The following is an 18,239-nucleotide window of genomic DNA, read 5'->3' as shown; positions in this document are numbered from 1 at the left end:
TGGTTATCACCATCCTTAAAAGATAGATAATTCTAGGTAGAAAAGCTGAAGGCAGTGCTTCTCAGGCTCAGGAATAAAATGAAGCAGATGTTTTAATGGTGCTTGTGTTAAGCACCTCATCAGTGATCACTAAATATTAATTAATGATGGTGATAATAATTATAATATCATTTTTATTAAAGTGCAAGAGCAATCTGTAAAAATAAAAAAGATATTATCTTCTTAACTAGGCAGACTTTTTAATTTTCTTTAACTAATTAACACTCTGCCAAGAAAAGGGAACATTCTGCCAGAATTGAAACTGAAGAAGAAAAAAAAAAAGTCCCCGGGCAAGTTTATATAAAATCCCAGAAAAGTGATACATAATAAATTAAATATACTGAAATAAGCAAAGCATGAATATTTAACCACTTGACTATTTTAATTTAAAAAAAGACTGCGAAACCAAGGCCCTCCCATACGGGATGGAAAGTTTAAGCCCTGACTGGCAGTCTCAGAAGCGGTCCTGGATCTTTCTTTATTCAGGATACTGGCAAACAGAACATGGCACCCACATGGCATCAAGCAGCAGCCTAGGCCATACAGTTGCCAAGGGCTGACCGCATTCCAGGATCTACATGCTGGGGAACTTGGACGCAGAATTTACTGCATATCTAGCTTCATGTCACCTAAGGAGTGTGCAGGCACCAGATGACAAACCTGGCTCATTTTGTTGGGAGCCGTGGGCTGGGGTCAGGCCCCCTTAGGGAGACCACTTACCCTGTGTCATACATACCCCACAGCAGGGATGAATGTAAATACAGCTAAGCACCAACCGTTAAGTAGGCCGAATGGATGAAGGACAAGCAGTGGGAGCAGATGGAGCAGCCAAGGAAGGGACCAGAGGGCCAAAATGGGACTCCATAGCCACCCAAGGGGACACCTGTCCCACCCTTAGCGAAAGAACGCATCGTGTTCTGGAGAAACTTACTCTCCCTCCCTGTCCTTTGAAATGTATATAAAACTGACCCTTGTGCCCCCGCCTCCCATTCTGTGTCCTGTCAGAAGTATAGGGCATGTTCCCCAGTATTTCTCTGTACAAAGAAAATACAATCCCCTGCCTTCATGGGGTTTACTGTCTTGGAGGGAAAATGGATAGAGGACAAAATAGAGGACAAAACTGAAGAGAGGAGATTTACTGGCTAGAACATGTGCTGAGGGAATATTTCCCAGAGCTAAAGGAAGATGGCAAGGAGCAAAGATGAGTGGGAGGTGGGAACTGATGTAAACAATGGAAGTGATGATGCCATTGACTTCTGGTGTGGGGAAGAGGTTTAAAGACCCATTATTTATGAAATGGCCACTACCTACCTGGACTTGGACTGAGAACTTTATGGGTATGGGTTTATTTAATCTTCACACAGGTCCACAAGATAGGTTTCATTATCACCATCCCTGTTTCATCGATGAGAAAACAGATTCAGAGAGGCCAGGGAACTTGATAAAAGGAAAAAACTCATAAGCACCAGAGCTGACCCCAAGATGCAAGTCCCTGCTCCAAAACCATGCTCTTTATCATCATTGTACTGTTTTCTCATTGCAGAGAGGGCCAGACAGATAGTCCAGCATTTAAAAATATGACTTGATCTAGAAAGACACAGACCAGTAGACAGGTCTGGAGAACGAATGTTCTTTTTGGCCTGAACTTACATGTATCTACTGTAGATGCTGCTTAAAATGCATAAAGTTGGTTGATTCTTGAAAGCAACTCTTGGAGTCTGGCAGGTAGTGCTAAAAGACATTGGCTAAAGCAACAGATTAAAGAGCCTAATGCTCTAAGCAAAAATAGGCTTTTCCCCTTCTACTAGCAGAACACAATAAAAACACTTCATGCTTCTACAGCTCTTTCCACCTAATAGTTTACTGTTGCCCAGAATTCTTATAAACCCCAGGATGTCTTCATTCCTTTGAACAGACCCCAATGTTTCTTAGTAATGTGTAATGTAACAAAACATCTAGAAAATTTTTCTTTTCTTCCCAGTACTTATCATTTGAGTATTTTTTCTTCTGTATTCATTTTATATTCCAGGAGAATGAAGCATGGAGAAATTGAATATGTCCTAGATATGCACTAAGGAACCAAGGGACAGAAACAGGGCGAGGATTCCGATTATCAAACCAATGTCTTCTTTGGGATTCCAGTCATCCCTTTGCAATCAGTAGGCAGGAAAAAATCCAAGTTTCCTAGGAGGAGATTATCTGCACAAACAGATTCTTATCAGCAAACCTAAAATGCTTTTCATAGGCAATAATGAAAGCACTCAGGGGAAATTCATGCTGGCAGGCTTTTTCCCTCATAAGCTCTGTAAATGTGAAGACAGGGGGCATAAATGAAAGGAAAGGAAAGCTTTCTTGAAGCATTACTTACTTATGGAAAAAGCACTGATTTTGTTAGAGCTTTATAAAAACAGCTCAGGTCTAATGTAACGTGAAATTTGACTTGAATGTTGCACCCAGCAGCCTTAGGAGAAGCAGATTTAAGGTTTCCATTTAAGCAGTGCTTCTTGGTTTGGCTTCCAGAACCACAGCCAGCCTTCTGGTGCCAGGATTAATCTGTGTTGGCACTCTCTATGCCCACATTATCTTCCTTCTGCTCTGTCCACAGTGTGCATTTCTGGGTGGAGCTCTAAGGTTCCGGGTTAAAATGTGACCAGCCTGGGCTTCCAAGGGCTTCATGTGTGCTCAGAGTGAGCCAGGCCCTACCTCTTCTGGTACTCTGTGGTATCCTGACTTGTATTTGCGCTCATTAAGCTGAGATGATATGTAGATCAGGTAGGTAAGTAAGAAGGTAGGTAGATAGATAGACAGGTAGAGAGAGAGACAGAACAGAGAGAGAGAGAGAGATTGTGTATATTTCTATTTAGATTATTTACTTATATTTACTATCTAGAGATATTTCTATTTATATTATTATACTATTTACTTATATTTACACTCTTACTTGAATTTATATAATTAGAATATATCTATGTATACTTGGGTGATTTAAAATGCATTTTTAAAAGGTTAAATGTCAAATTTACATCCAGGATTTTAAAAAATAGTATGAATATGTTCACTTTGAAGAAACATTAGGATATACTGATAAAAAGACTTTATTACAGACCATCCATAATCACATTATTCTGAGGTAATATCTGATAATACTTGAATATATAACATTTCCTCCTTTTTTTCCTGGAGGTCTGTACATAAACACACATACAGATGCAAAAATAACCTTATATAAATAAATATAAATATAGTTATGTATTTAATTATAAAATATAAATAATAAAATTGATATTTAAAAATATGTATTTATAATATGTATACTATCTTATATTTATTCTTTTGAACTGTCTTATGCCTTTTCTATTAAAAATATATTGTTAACACCTTTCAATATATGGATATGTACATATACAAAATCATTTTTAAGGTGGTAGAGTATTCTATTATTAACCAGCACTATCAATTCCAAATTTTTCTCATATAAACAATACTGGAAATAATATTCCTATCCATGCATTTTTGTCCAGTAACCCCCAGGTAAGGAATTGCTGGATCAAAGGTATATCTTTTCAAAGGCTCTCCATGCCTATTGCCAAATCGCCCTTTAGAAAAACTGACAATTCATCCTCCCCACAGTGGGGTGCAAGAGCCCATTTCCCCACATCCTGGCCAGTGCTGGGCTTGTAATTCTTTTTAATTTTCACCAGTTTGGTAGGCACAAATAAAATGGTGTCTTGTCTCTGACAGGCAAATATAAAATAGTAATCATTTTTATTAAAGAAACTTTATTAGACAACTAGATACTTTTCATTTTTTCTTTCTCAATAATTTGTGTTTCTACAAATTATTAGCTGTCTACATTACCATTTTTTTTTTCTTCTTGGACTGTTTATGTTTTCTAATTTAGTTATAAAATTTCTTCATGTATTAAGAATGCCAATTTTTAAGAAAAAAATTGAAAGAATACCAATTATTTCTCTTTCATAGTGCTGCAAAAGTTTCTGTTTTAATTTTTCTCAATTTGATTTATAATATTTTTGACATGCTGAAGTTTTAATTTTACCTTAGTCAAACCTGGCATTCCTTTTTTTTTTCTTAAGATTTCTACCATTGGTGATATTTGCTATACTATTGATTGAGATCACTTATTATATGGTATATCTCATATCTCACAGTTGAGATACGAACTAATACAAACCCCAAGTTAGTTCAGATGCCAGGGTTGAACTCTAGGTGTGCTAAATAATTTTGGCAGAAGAAGGCATGAGATTTCTGGTAGAATTAGAACAAAGATTCTTTGAGTGTTGAGAAGCTCAGCAGTACTCGGAGGTACCCAGAGACAGTATAATTTTACACTGAAGAAAAGCTTTACAATGTATCTCTTAAGTATTCCTGAAACATCAGTGTGACAAATGTATTTTCTACAGAGAGCCACAGTATCTCCCTTCCCACATGATCTGCTGATCAAACTTGGACCCTCCTTCTATGGAGAAGGAAGGTCTGTGTTCCGTTTCCCCCAATTAGGACACTACAGGGAAATAATGTTGTAACTTCAGAGATTATATTATCAGAAGACAACATAGCTTCCTCCTGCTTCTCTTGAGACACCTGCCTTTAAATCCCTGGTTGTCCAGATAAGCCTGAGGGCTCTTGAGCTGTCCTGGGATTGAAAACCCAAACTAGCTCAGGTGGAGAGACCACAGGGGCTCAGAGACCTGAAGGAAAACTCTATGAAGGGAGAGATGCACAAGCAGCCTCCAGCTGCCTCAGCTCTCCCCTCTCCACCCCTAGTTTTTCCAGCCCAGCTCCTTTCAAATCTGAGAGTCTAATAAGAGATATGAAATATGGTCCTATCAGTGGCCCTCCCAAAACTTCTTTGCCTTCCCACTTCAGAGCACTGCCAGCACCTGCATTTCTGGGCTGAAGGGCTTTCTCTGACCGCCAGAACCCAATCTATAAGCCATTCCCACAGGATGTCAGTGCCAAGGAATTCATCCTCCTCACTCCAAGTATCCTTCAGCTGATAGCTAATGGTGTGTAAATACACATGCTCCCTCCCCCTCAGGTGGGATAACTCTGCTGTGAATGTTCTCAACTGGACCTTAGATTCCTCAAAGGGACCTGGTTCCTGATAACCCACATGATAACTTACTTCATAAAGACTCCTTTCTCTTCTACCTTCCTTTTCCTGTCTCGCTTCCCTATTGCCCTGACACTTTGTGGTTTGTTTTGTTTTGTTTTATCTGGGACGACCTCCTAACTAAACTGTCTGCACTCAAAATCCTTGTCTCAGGGTCTGCTTCTGAAGGAACCTAAACAAATGTTTTAAATGCACAGGAAATTATTGTGTAGTATGATAGGGAAAATACCTGATATTATAGTCATAAATAAGAAGGGAACCTGACCTAGCCTTGGAAGTCACAGAAGGCTTCCTAGAGGAGGTGATGCAGGGGCTGAATAGGGTCTGAAGGGCTACAAGAAATGGGACTAAGTAGGGTGGCCTCAGTGTTGAGGGAATTCTAGTCAGAAGGCTCAGCATGACAAATGCCTGAGGCAAGAATCAATGTGGTCCATGAAAGCAAATGGAAAATGGTCCATGTGGCTGAAACCTGGGCCAGGAGTGGTACAGGTGTGAGTGATGAAGCTGGTCATGTAAAACAGAGTCATGGAGGACCTTGTTTGCCAGGCTGAGAAATAAAAGTATGTCTGTTGATAGCAGGGTGTTTATCATGAACATTTCCAAGTCTTCCTAGGATTTTAGATATGAAATGTGAGACTTGGATAGTCTAAGCATTTTCTTATACCTTTTTCTTGAAAACTAATTCCATCCATCTTGCTCTGCCCTTCTTTATGGCACTTTCTCCCATCCCACCAGAAGCCCAAAGCAGCCTCCAGTTTAAAGCTTAGCTTCTCCATATGGAGATGATGTTCATTCCCCCTTGTACCCCCCATGGTGCCTAGCACAACCCACTGGTCATGGTGAATACTTACTACATGTCAGTGTCTTAACTTGCGTATCCCTTCCCTCCTTCTTTTTCTCTCCCTTTCCCCTCCTCCCCCGCTACTCAGAATCTCTTCGTCATCAACCCACATGTGTGAATCACGGTACCGGCTCCCAAAGGGGAAACCCCCTCCACCAACCAGCTGGTCCAGCCTCATTCCACTAACACTGCTGAGTGGGAACGTCCCCATCACACAGCCATAACCCAGCCCATGTGTGCCAAGCACTCCTCTCTCATCTCACCAAGCTCTTCCAAGTCCTCATCTTTCCCATCATCTTCCATCTTGTTTTCCTCTTCCACAAGGCTCTGCTTCTTTGCCTTCAAGTCTCATTTACTGCCAAGTGCATGTGTCCTGGCCTTCAGAACGAAAACAAGTAGTTATCCAATTTGTGAGACACTGAGAAACATGTAAGCCTCCTGTGCTTAGAGAAAAAGATTAGTTTAGGATACTGAGCAATTATAGAGTTTAGAGCATGAAGAACAGAAATCCTTTAGACCAGGGTTGAACAGACTTCAGCAATGGATCAGATAGTAAACATCTTGGGCTTTGCAATCATTAGGTCTCTGCCTTTGCAGTTGAAAAGCAGTCACAGTCAACAGACATCACCTCACCAAATGGCTAGGCTCTGTGCCAGTGCAGCTGGACTTACAGTAACAGTCAATGGGTTCATTTGCCCCACAGACCATCATTGGCTGACACCCCCCCCACCCCATCTAGACCAACTCTCTCACACAAATAATGACACTGAACTCCAGGGATGATATGTTCCAGTTCATCCCAAGAATTAATGGTAGTACAGGGCTGGGGATCTAGGACTTCTAACTCTCTAGTCCTTATGACTTGAGTCCTGCTTTTTCCTGCTCTTCCACTTTTTCCACTTTGAGTCTCCAACACTCACCCCCAGCCCATTTGCCCCATCCTGACAGTTTGATAGATCCCAACTCTCAGGAACCAAAGACAGACATCAAAAAACTCAGGAACCAAAGACAGACATCAAAGAAGGCTGTGGACTTTTCCCAGGTTTTTTTGTCATCTCAGAAGCAATCTATGTCTGCTTTTGTTGTGATCAACCTCCAGTTCCAGTGGATCGTGTGTGTGTGTGTGTGTGTGTGTGTCTGTGTGTGTGTGTCCTGATGTACAGAAACATGCCCACTTACAGATAAACAAGAGCAATGACAAATGCTCAGAGGGATCTTGCCCAAATTAAAGAAACACTTTCTATGTTGCTCATGCTGAATTATTGAACTGAAGAAGACTTTTAAATAATGCAAATATAAAGAGGCTAGAGATGAAAATCCAAGTAAACAAAACAATGAAACCTCACTGAATCACTGGTAGGACATTCCCTAACGTTTAGTGTGCTGTTAATGACTCTAAAAGGCAAGAAGAACAACAGAACTAGTTCCCACAAGAGGACTATTTTGTCTCATGTCTCAGCCAAAACGGGCAGCCTCATGACTTGAATGGACTTAAAAGTGTTCTCAGTTACAGGAGAATTGATCTGTCCTTTTAAACATAGATGCCTTAAAGCTGTTTTCCCAGAACACAAAAGAAGGAGGGCAGAACATTCTTAAAGGCCTAAGCAAAGGCACTGCTGGCCCATCTCTGACCTGGACAGCATGATAGCCACTGCCCTGGTTTGGTAGGACAGGAATGAATAAGAAGTAAAGTTTTTCTACTCCCTCTTAGTCCCTTTTGTTTAACTGTGAGGCCATTTCCAGTTTTCAGGAACAGTGGCTATAGACGTACAGCTAAGGGTGAGGTTTACCTGTGCACACTGGTGAATTCTTTCACTTTCTGGGGGCCATTTCAGTCATTCTCCCAGACAGTCTTCATCAATTTCAGTAGGGTCATCTGCAGAATGTCTCAGCAGCATTTGAATGTATTAATTAATAAAGAAAATCACCTGGAACTATATCTAGGGGGATCATATTTGTCCTAATGATGACTCAAGAATTACATGAAGTTACTGTCATGATAATGAACTTTGACAGCTACTACAGTAAAAATAAAAGCAACTCCTCTTCTCTTTGTTCCACCCACTCTTTAAAATTTGACTCTCAGCACCAAAAATTTCCCACCAACCTGGAAGCCAAAGGACACTGGTAACTGACCAAAGACAACAAGACTCATTCTTTAAAGTGTGAGATTTAAATTAATGTCCCCCCACCTTCTGATCCAGGTTACTTGCCCAGATTTGTGCCAGTGACTCCTAGACATTTAAAATTTATATCTACTTTCATATTTATTTAATAAAGAAAAAGTTAAATTTCCTGATTTGTTACAGTCTCAAGATATAATCCTACCCCCACCTGTCACCCTGCATCAGTTTTTTTCAAATATTCCCAAAACTTAATGGACAATTGTATATATCTGGTGGAAAAATTTGAAAAATAGCAAAGAGAAAGAATATAGGAAAAAGAAGTATTACTCTGTTCATTATTCATGAGCCAAGAAAACAGTAATATTTCATATGTTCTGGAAATATCTCCATGAAACAGGAGGGTGTTTTTTTTTTTTCCTCCAAACTGTTGATTGTAACAGTTTACATAACTTAGTAGGGGAGGAAACTATTTCCTGAGAGCCTGTTATACTGTTTTGCTTAGACTCATTTATTTAATTCTCATTCCTTCCCTAGGAGATCATTATTACCTTTATTTTATAGATGTGTACAATTTAGCTCAAAAAGGCTAAGTGTTGTGACTAAGGTTACAAACTAGTAAGGAATGGGACTGGATTTTTTTTTTTTAAGATTTTATTTATTTATTTGACAGAGAGAAAGAGAGAGCACAGACAGAGGAAACAGCAGAGGGAGAAAAAGAAACAGGCCCTCTGCCAAGCAGGAAGCCTGATGGGGGGCTCAGTACCAGGACCCCGGGAGCATGACCCAAGCCGAAGGCAGATGCTTAACCGACTGAGCCACCCAGGGGCCCAGGGATGGGCTTGCATTTAAAGCCAGCTCTACCTGACTCAAACTCCCTGTGCCTGTCCTGGCCTTTCTACTTTGATGAAGTAAAGAAAAGGAATGCTTCCCATACATTGAGATTACCACAATATTTGTAGTAATAGGGAAAGAAAATATAAAGTTCATTATTTTGAAAACAAGTTTTATAACATTTCAAAGTTATAGACAGCAGAAAGCCAGAAGATCAAGGTTCTGCTAAAAATCCCAGGTGACACCAGTAAAAACTCAAAATACTACCAAGTTCCCAACTTATTTTTTTTGTTCAATAATCACCTACCTTGATTTAGACACTTTGGAGAGGTCTAATATGGACAGTAGACTTTGAAAATTTAAAAATAAGATGAGTGTAGGGACACGTGGGTGGCTCAGTCAGTTGAGCATCGAATTCCTTTGATTTCAGCTCAGGTTGTGATCTCAACGTCGTGAGATCAAGCCCCACATGGGGCGCTGTGCCAGGCGTGGAGCCTGCTTGAGATTCTCTCTCCCCCTCGGCCCTTCTGACTATTCATGCTCTGTATCTCTCCAAATAAATAAATAAATAAATAAAATCTTTAAAAATAAAGTAAGAAAAAAAAAAAAAGATGAGTGTGGTGCTCAATGAAAATGTTCCTAACTCAATCTCAGTTTGTTGAGAGATTGTTGTTAATGCCATTGTAAATTTTTTTTTAAAGATTTTATTTATTTATTTGAGAGAGAAAGAAAGAGACAGAGCACAAGCAGGGACAGAGGCAGAGGGAGTAGCACACTCCCTGCTGAGCAAGGAGCCCCATGTCAGACTTGATACCAGGATCATGACCTGAGCCAAAGGCAGACCCTAAACCAACTGAACCTCCAGTGCCCCTGCCCTTGTAAATATTCATGAAATGTAAAATATTTACTAGAACACAGTGATCAATAATGCAGCTTTCATGAGGGGCAATCATAAATAGTATTTTTAAAAGCAGTGAGAAATTTATTTTCCTTTGTTATTTAAACCCATAAAGAATGACTTGAACACTTTGGAATGATCATCTTAAAGATCTGTTTTTGTTACATTTTGTGGGGAGATAAATGGCCTTAATAAATAAATGCATAAAAAGTTTTTATGTAACTCATTGAAACTCACACACTGGTTTTTATGTATAATTAGCTACAAAGTCCTTTATCCCTTTTTTTGCTCTTATGGGACACTGACCATGCCTCTGGTTTAATGAACTAAACATTATGCATTGTTTTGAATTAACTGGTCGCGTACGTGGTACAAAACAAGCCTTGAAGTCTCTCTTTCACTTTGTGCAGAAGTAGGAAGGTGTTAGTTTGTAAATACTTGTAGTGAGGAAATAATCCCTGGATTATTTAAGCAAAGATACTCTTCCACAAATAGGAGCAGGTTCATCCAATTGGTTTGCATAGGTTCACCAAATTGCCTTGCTCTGAATGGCCTGGGGACATTGCATAGACAAAACTTGAGTCCACTGTCTTGTTAAGATGAAAGAACAAGGATAACCACATCATCTGAGTTTTTCTCTCTGTATTCAGACCATATTCACGGTTTTGTAGGTGGATTAAATAATGTCATGGATATAACGTATGAGGGAATCGTGACAAGTAGCTCCTGAACCAATTGCTACTGTGATTGCTATTTCTACTACTGTTACTATAACCTCACAGCCTTCACTCCATCACTGAATTGATCAATCACTGGGTGCTTGCTGTGACTCGGGTTCTTTGGGAGGGCGTCAGAGGGAAAGACATTCACGCTGCTCTCAAAGGGCCCATCGTCCAGAAGACCACTCAGGCAAACACAAACACTGCAACTCTTCCTTTTTCACATTTGGGGCAGTCAAAACTTTGCAAGTCCATTTACCAGTCACCCGCCCCTGAAAAACTAAGAGAATCGTTGTTAAACCTCAAGAAATGTGCTTCAGGAAGTGAGGTTTCTCAGAAATGCAAACTCTGTTCTTAAACCTAAATTGAATAAGAAGCTGTAATTCAAAACTTTTCCAAATGGAGGATCTGTGAATCATGCACAGAAATAAATTGCTCTCTTTGAAGGCCAAGACCCTTGATGTGGGGGCCATCCAACAGTAGACTTCTGAGAGACTCATTCCAAAGACTTCGTTCTTCTCTGTTTATTCCCAGTGGTTCATCACTCAATATAGAAACTTAATTGAAAAGTAGAATCTGGGGCCAGTCAGGATCATTGAAAGGCTAGATTCATATTTAGACTGGTCCAGTGTGCATACTGGCCTGTGTCTTACCATCCAAATTTCCACCCATCCACATCTCTCTAAAGAGATTATCCAATGTGGGGCACCTGGGTGGCTTTGTTGGTTGAACACCAGACTCTGTTTCATCTCAGGTCATGATCTCAGGGTCCTGGGATTGATCCCTGTGTTGGGCTCCATGCTCAGCAGGGAGTCTGACATTCTCTCCTCCTCCTTCTGCCTCTCCCCTGCTAACATAAATAAATAAATATTTAAAGAAAGAGAGAGAGATTATCCAATGTATATATATACCTCAGAACTTTCTCCTCCCCTCTCTCATCTTCCCAGCTTCCCGATCTCTGGCCACAGAATGAGACAGGGATAGACACTTGATCCAAGCAAGTTCAATTAGATTTACTCTACAGGGACTTGGAGTTGGGACCCAGAGACTGGGGAGTTCTGGGGAGGGGAATTGGGCAATCATATTGACTCAGAGAATGAAACAGCTGTTTGCAGGTAGATGAATGAATCAGGAAGAGGGTTGTGAATAAAGAAAGATGAAATGAGCCTGTGGAGACAAGGAAGAGAGATACAATTTTCCAATTCCTTGGAAGCCCTGCTGTCCTTTCTGTGTGTTTCTGTAGTATCCCTCTGCATCCTGTAGTAAAAAGCCCTTACTCATTTGAGCTTCTATGAAAGAATTTTAATTCCCAGAAACCAAAAGCTCCCTGGCTAAAACCCTCTCTGGCCACTCTAGCAGTTGAGTTTGAACTAATCATTGACCTTTGCTCGTCTCCCAGAGGCCTCAATCACTTTTAACCTTATGGAGTGCCTAACTGGTAGAAGTTGTGTTGACTGTTGACAAGAGATAGGAAAGAGGTAGACAGAGAAACTTGAGAAGTAAACATTGAGTAACGCTGAAGAGATCAAAGTTCTGTCCTGCCCTAAACAAGAAGGTGGGGCACCACTAACTGGCTTTGAAACATGGGTTGTCTTTTCTTATCTGTGTAGGTAGGTCTTTGATGGTTTCAGTAACATTTAGAGCAATAACTCAAGGAATTCCTGTGGCCCAGCCCCCATTCCTTCATTCCAAGAGGAAGACTGATATAAATTGACCGACACACACACACACACACACACACACACACACACACACACACACACTTTTATCCGCTTTAATAGATAACAAATCTCTATGGTGCTTAAACCAACCATTGTAGGTAATTAATAAAAAAAAGTCTTTCCTGAAGAGGAAACAGAATGATTCGTGAAGAAACAGTGTCCCAAAAGGGACTTAAGGTACCAAAAAGGAAGAAGAGAGTGATTTCAAAGTGGAAAGGGGAAAAGGTGTAGCTTTTATTTGTGTGGTTTTTATACCTCTATAGAATATAAAAACTTAAAGATGGAGTACAGCTCAGTGGCTTTCCTTTTCTTTGGACTTGAATCAAGGAGCTCCTTTGTGGGAAGAGAGATGAGGCAGGCATATAAAGAGAATCTTACCACAAGGAAGTGACAAATGCCCTAAGAGAGGGACAGATAAAGAGGCTGGGACTTTGGGAGAAGGAAAATATTACTTCCATATGGGCAATAAATAAGGACATCATGATAAAAGGCAGAACCAAAGAAATAACTTTGGGGCAAGCTAGTGGGATTGTGGAGTGGATATAGTTTGGGTTGCAGAGCCTTGACAGCAATGGTTGGAGCACGGTGCCTCCCGTGACTGGCCCCAAAGGAAGCTGGCCTTTGTCCTCCCATGATATATATATATATATATCCCATAGATAGATAGATAGATAGATAGATAGATAGGTAGATCTATCTATATATATATCTGTGGCCATTCCTACTCTGGGAGCAAAGGATTGAATCTCTAAAAAGAGTTGTTAGTACCTCTGAGAAAGAGAATAGAAAGCAGGTTTCTCTCAGGAGAAAAATGAGATACCCAGTGAGCTGTGGCCATTTTCCTGGCAGTGGTAGGAAGAGGGTAGGGAGTGATCTAAGACCACAGAACTATAAAGGACACTAAGCAGTTGCTGCATATCCCCACAGACCCTGCAGGCTTCTCCCAGCACCTGTGTGTTCATGAGGCTGCCCTCCCATGGGTCCATGGGCTCATTAGGAGATTAGTTAGAAGGGTCCTCGTGGTTGTCTCTGCCTGGAACCTACACAGACTGCCAGTACAGCACAGATTTTTAGGTTGGTCTCTGGGTTCCCACCCTCTAAGATTTTCACACCACATGTCATAGAAGCGTTTGGGACCCATGGCTCCATCATGTGCCATTGGGGTTTGACTCTCTCCGTTCGCTCTGCTTCTGTTCATGGTCCAGGGCAAGGAGCCCAAGTCTCTGTTATTCTTGGGATGAAGTAGAGAGACCTTCTTGTCCCTATTCATGAGGACTTTCTGGTGCTCATCCTGTCCTGAGAAGCGAGTCTGGCTGCCTCTGACTCATGAGGCCAGACAGCTGCTCTCACGTCGGTTAGGAAACCTTTTCCTCTACACCACATATCTGCTCTCTTTGTCAATACAGACAGTGTGGCCTACATTCTTTCTTCCCACTAGGAAACAAGGGTCCCCTCTTTATCTCTTGTCCTTGAACTTTCCCTTTCCTGCTTTTGAATTCAACCAGGTATTGCAAATACTTGAGTTTTTAAAGCATTATTATGCATGAAGACTGGGGTCAGGGGGTTCCCATGTAAGTTCATACCATCTTGGCTGAAAGTACTTCTCACCTAGTAAGTGACGGGGCTAGGTTTAAAATCTAGGTATTCTGAATCTAAAGCTAGGGTAATTTTTCATTTTACCCTATTTCTTTCAGAGTATCTCAATAAGGTTGAAAGACCTAGTCAAAGTGAACAGTAACAAAGGAAGGAGAGAGGTAAACTCATGGAAATTTTTACTCCCTAACCTATTACAGGCTAAAACTATACATCTGAGATGGTTGTAGCAAACTGCATGGGATGGAACACTGCAGTAGATGAGGATATTCTAGAGACTGATTCAGACCTTCAGAACTTGGCTTGAAGGCAGCTTATGTCTCACAGTGTTTCCCTATGCGAATGGGGGTCTAACCCAACCTGGTAATTCCTGCACCTTTTTTGGCTGTAGCAGGAAGACAGGACTGCTTATAGGTGCCATTTCTCATATACAGATCATTTTATCTCATCACAAACACTTTCATCTGCCTGTGTGCACACACACGCACACACACATGCACACACATACTCCCAGTGTGAAGGCAGCAGGATGATGGCAAGAGCATGGGCTTTGTTTCAGGAAGCAGTGAAGCTTATCATGGAGTCTCTTATGCCTGTGGGAAGGGGCTGCTGATAAAATGCCCATCGCAAGTTCTAGGGAAAGGGGTTCGTCTCCCACTGACTCCAACCCTCAGGTAGCCTGCTGTACAGGCTACCTTACACCACATTTTCATGTACTAAGCAGCTGAGTCCCCTCTCAAACACAGCCATATTGATTATCCACAGTTTCCATTTCCATTAATGCTGCCTCCCATGATGCAAGTGATTGAGTATTGATTAGACTATAACAGTTCAGTTAAGTGACTGGGCTGGGAAATGGAGTGTTTTGGTTAAGTGAGTTTCCTGTTTCTAAATAATTTAGGAGGTTAGAACCTACCCCTGGAATTCTCCCTAATGCATATGTAGATATGCTAATTGACCTAGATTAACAAACATTTATCAAGTATAAAATATAAAAGTGTGGATGTTGGCACCAGTTTGGGTGTCTGTCAAGGCTGCGTCTTGTAGGCTATGTCGTCTTGGGAATGTTACTTAACTAGCTTCTGAGCCTCAGTTTTCTCATCTGTAGATTGGGGGCAATAAACATCACACCCTAGAATTATTGTAGGGATTATATTAGATCATGGGTAAGAATGCTTGGCCTGGGTCCTGGTACAGAGTTCACTAACCAGAACCTCTGACTACTGTTATTGTTATTATGAAATCGAAACTATCTCATTGCAAGAAGGCTCTCACAGCATGATGGATCTGGGATAGACTCAGCAACCTATAACAAAAGTCACCTGGAAAAGGTGGGGTTGGAAAAATGAAGCAAATGATTGACCTATAGATTTGCACAAGAGAAAGTGGGCGAGTAGTGACTAGATCCCAGGTACCCCGGCTGATGACTGAGCTTAAGGCACGTGAGTCAGTGCCCTGAAGCCTCTGTGGTTAGTTGTTGACAGAGAAGAGAATTCTTTGTCCCTATAAGATGCAAATGCCTACGAGAGTCACTTTGGAAGAGCCATATTTTGGACTGGCTTCTGTAACCCAGCAGTCAGAGCCAAGATTGTTTTTCTCTGGGATCATAGCCTGGTAAGAAGAATCAGGGCCTGGAGTTGAGCTACAGAAATTTGGACTCTTGTCATTTATGGAATTCCAGCTAATGAACTCACACAGCAGGACATGGTTTTGGGCAGATCAAGAGACACTGACTTTTAAGAGACACCACCCCTTTTTTGGCCTCCCCAGTCCACCCTCCAGAGCCCCTCTCTGGTTTCCCACACACAGTGTTTGTTCCTCTGGGCACTGCTTCTCAGGAGGCTGGGAAAAAGGAGATTGGGTCTTCCAAGGTTACAAAACTTATCTTTTTTCCTTTGCTGTGCAAACAACTTGTGTGAAGGCCACCCAGGTTTCTGCAATGAAAGAGAAGCTTGCAGGAAAGGGTATAGCCAAGGCTGTTTTATATTTTGCCAAGTGGAGACTCAAGTTGCCTCTGTGGGAGAATTCCCCTGCCATGGCTAACGAGGCAGCCACCCTGTCCATAGGGCAGGGGCATACGGATTTAGGAGCTAGAGTCTCAAATCAGTTTGCTTGTCTCTGTGCAATGTTCTGAGCTCAGTCAGAGACTGCTCAGGGACCACAAGTTGGAAGTGATTTCACATTAGCAGTAGAGATTCCAAACGGGGAAAATCCAGTAAAACTTGATGACCTATAGTCGTGTTTCTCAGAGTGTGACCTGGATTAGGAGCATCAGCATTACCTGGGATGTCGTTACAAATGCAAATTGTTGGGCCCCACCTCATTCCTGCTGATTGATTCAGAAACTCTGAGGATTAGGCCCAGTGTTTTTGAAAGCCCTCCAGGTGATTCTGAAGCATGCTGAAGTCTGAGAACCACTGGCTTCTAGAAACTCTGGCAGAGGGAATAAAGGAAATCATCCCAGAGTCTTATGAAAACCAATGTGTGGCTAAATAGGTATGCCTGTCCCATTTCCCACCTACCACACCCCCAGAATGATATAAGAAAGGAGGGGCACGTGGACGTAAGCAATGGTTTTGGCCAGACCAAATAGAACAAAGGGACACACCTGAGCCTGTGTAAGGGGTGGTTAGCATCTGTTTCCATTTACTCATTTATTAATTAATGTTTTCAGTGCTATAGCAAGGTTTCTGCTTATCCTGCAGAAGTGGCCATTACTATATACAGGATTCCCATACTGGCAATGTGGAGAAATGATCCAGGACAGGCAAGGAATAAGAACGAGAAACAGACCCCCCTCCACACATACACCAATCCTAAAGGTCATTCCCAGAACTCAGCAAGTCCCAGTGGTGTGGCTCAGAGGAGAAGACAAAATTGGTTGAAAAGCAGAGAGAAGCAGAGAATATGAGAAATAAATGGAGGAGTGGGCATGGACAAACCCACCCCAATATTTCCAGGACTGGACAAGAGGACAAGTAAAGATCCATTTACTATATGTCTAAATATTTTAAAGTTATGAATCAATTGGACATCAAATAAAAGACTTACTTAATAGAACAAGAGAAGAAGTGAGAAGACTTAGTAAAGTAAAATATGTCCTCTCCTCCTACCTTGACATAGCAATGAAGAAGTCCAAGATTGATAAATTTACTATTCTTTAATCCCTCAGAGTTTCAGAATGCAATAAGGCAAGGAGAGCGTTCACCTGCCCTGGTGTCTCGTCTACAATCTGCTCCCTTTCTCTCCCCATCCTGGCCCACTCTCTACATCACCAGGGGTTTCATTCACATACTGCGTGGGAGCAAGATCCAAGCTTCATCCATACCCCTTGTCAAATAGCTTCCTGTGGCTGTCATTTAGATCTAAGAGGTGTACCTTAGCCTCAGAGGCTGGACCGAGGGAAGATGCCCATAAAGTCTCTGGAAATAGACACAAGGTCTTTGAGGCAGGGAATTGTGCCTGGTTACTTGGAGCTTGTCTTGAAAAGAGGCAAGGTATAGGGCATGACCCCTTGGCCTGTGGATTCTTTATCCCACGGGGGGAGGAGGAGGAAAACAAGAGCAGGTCCCCTGACTCATGGGTTCAGGGCAAGAACTATCTTGCTAAGGTCTAAGGATGAAACCAGATAGAAAAGAGGAGGAAGGGTCAGGGAAGTAAGAGAGGGGAAGAAGTAGCAGGTAATGAAGACAGAAGATATCCTTCAAAAAGTGGCTTTTACTTTTACTGTACCACAAGGGACCTGATAATCTTCTGGGTATCAAGCTATGATTCTTCCTCTAGATTGCCAGAACCATCCACACTGTGGAGAAAAGTGAGTGTCAATGCCCGATTCGTGTTTTATTCCCCCACCAATGTTACTACTTAGAGACCAGTAACACCTAATTTTCCTTTGATAATAACTATAGATCCATCACAACTTCCTGAGCTGCACACTGACAATGAAGAAGGAAGGAAGGAAGGAAGGAAAGAAAGAAGTTAGTTGGTTATGATCACAGACCAGAAGTTTCTTTGGGTGAATCAAAGTAGTATTTCATCAGATAAACAACTGAAAACAAGTTTACACACACACACAAAATGGGAACTTGAGTCAGCATTTTGGGCTTTGTGATGTGGGTTGGTTGTTACTTGGCTTTGGTTCTGCTGTTGCAAAAATTTCATTTGTGAATTTTTCTATGGCCAATTGTTTTGGTGTAGATTATTTGAGTTTTGCTGTTTGCTCTTTAGCAGACATGAAATATAATACATTTTCACTGGGAATATTTCTTTTCCTGGGGCTGGAAATGTAATGGGGTTAGGTGACGCTCCATTTCTGAGCCACATGTTCCTAGTAGAGA

This window comes from Martes martes, assembly GCF_963455335.1.
Source record: "Martes martes genome assembly, chromosome: 5".
NCBI classification, from domain to species: Eukaryota; Metazoa; Chordata; class Mammalia; order Carnivora; family Mustelidae; genus Martes; species Martes martes.
Note: the sequence above shows the minus strand (reverse complement) of the source record.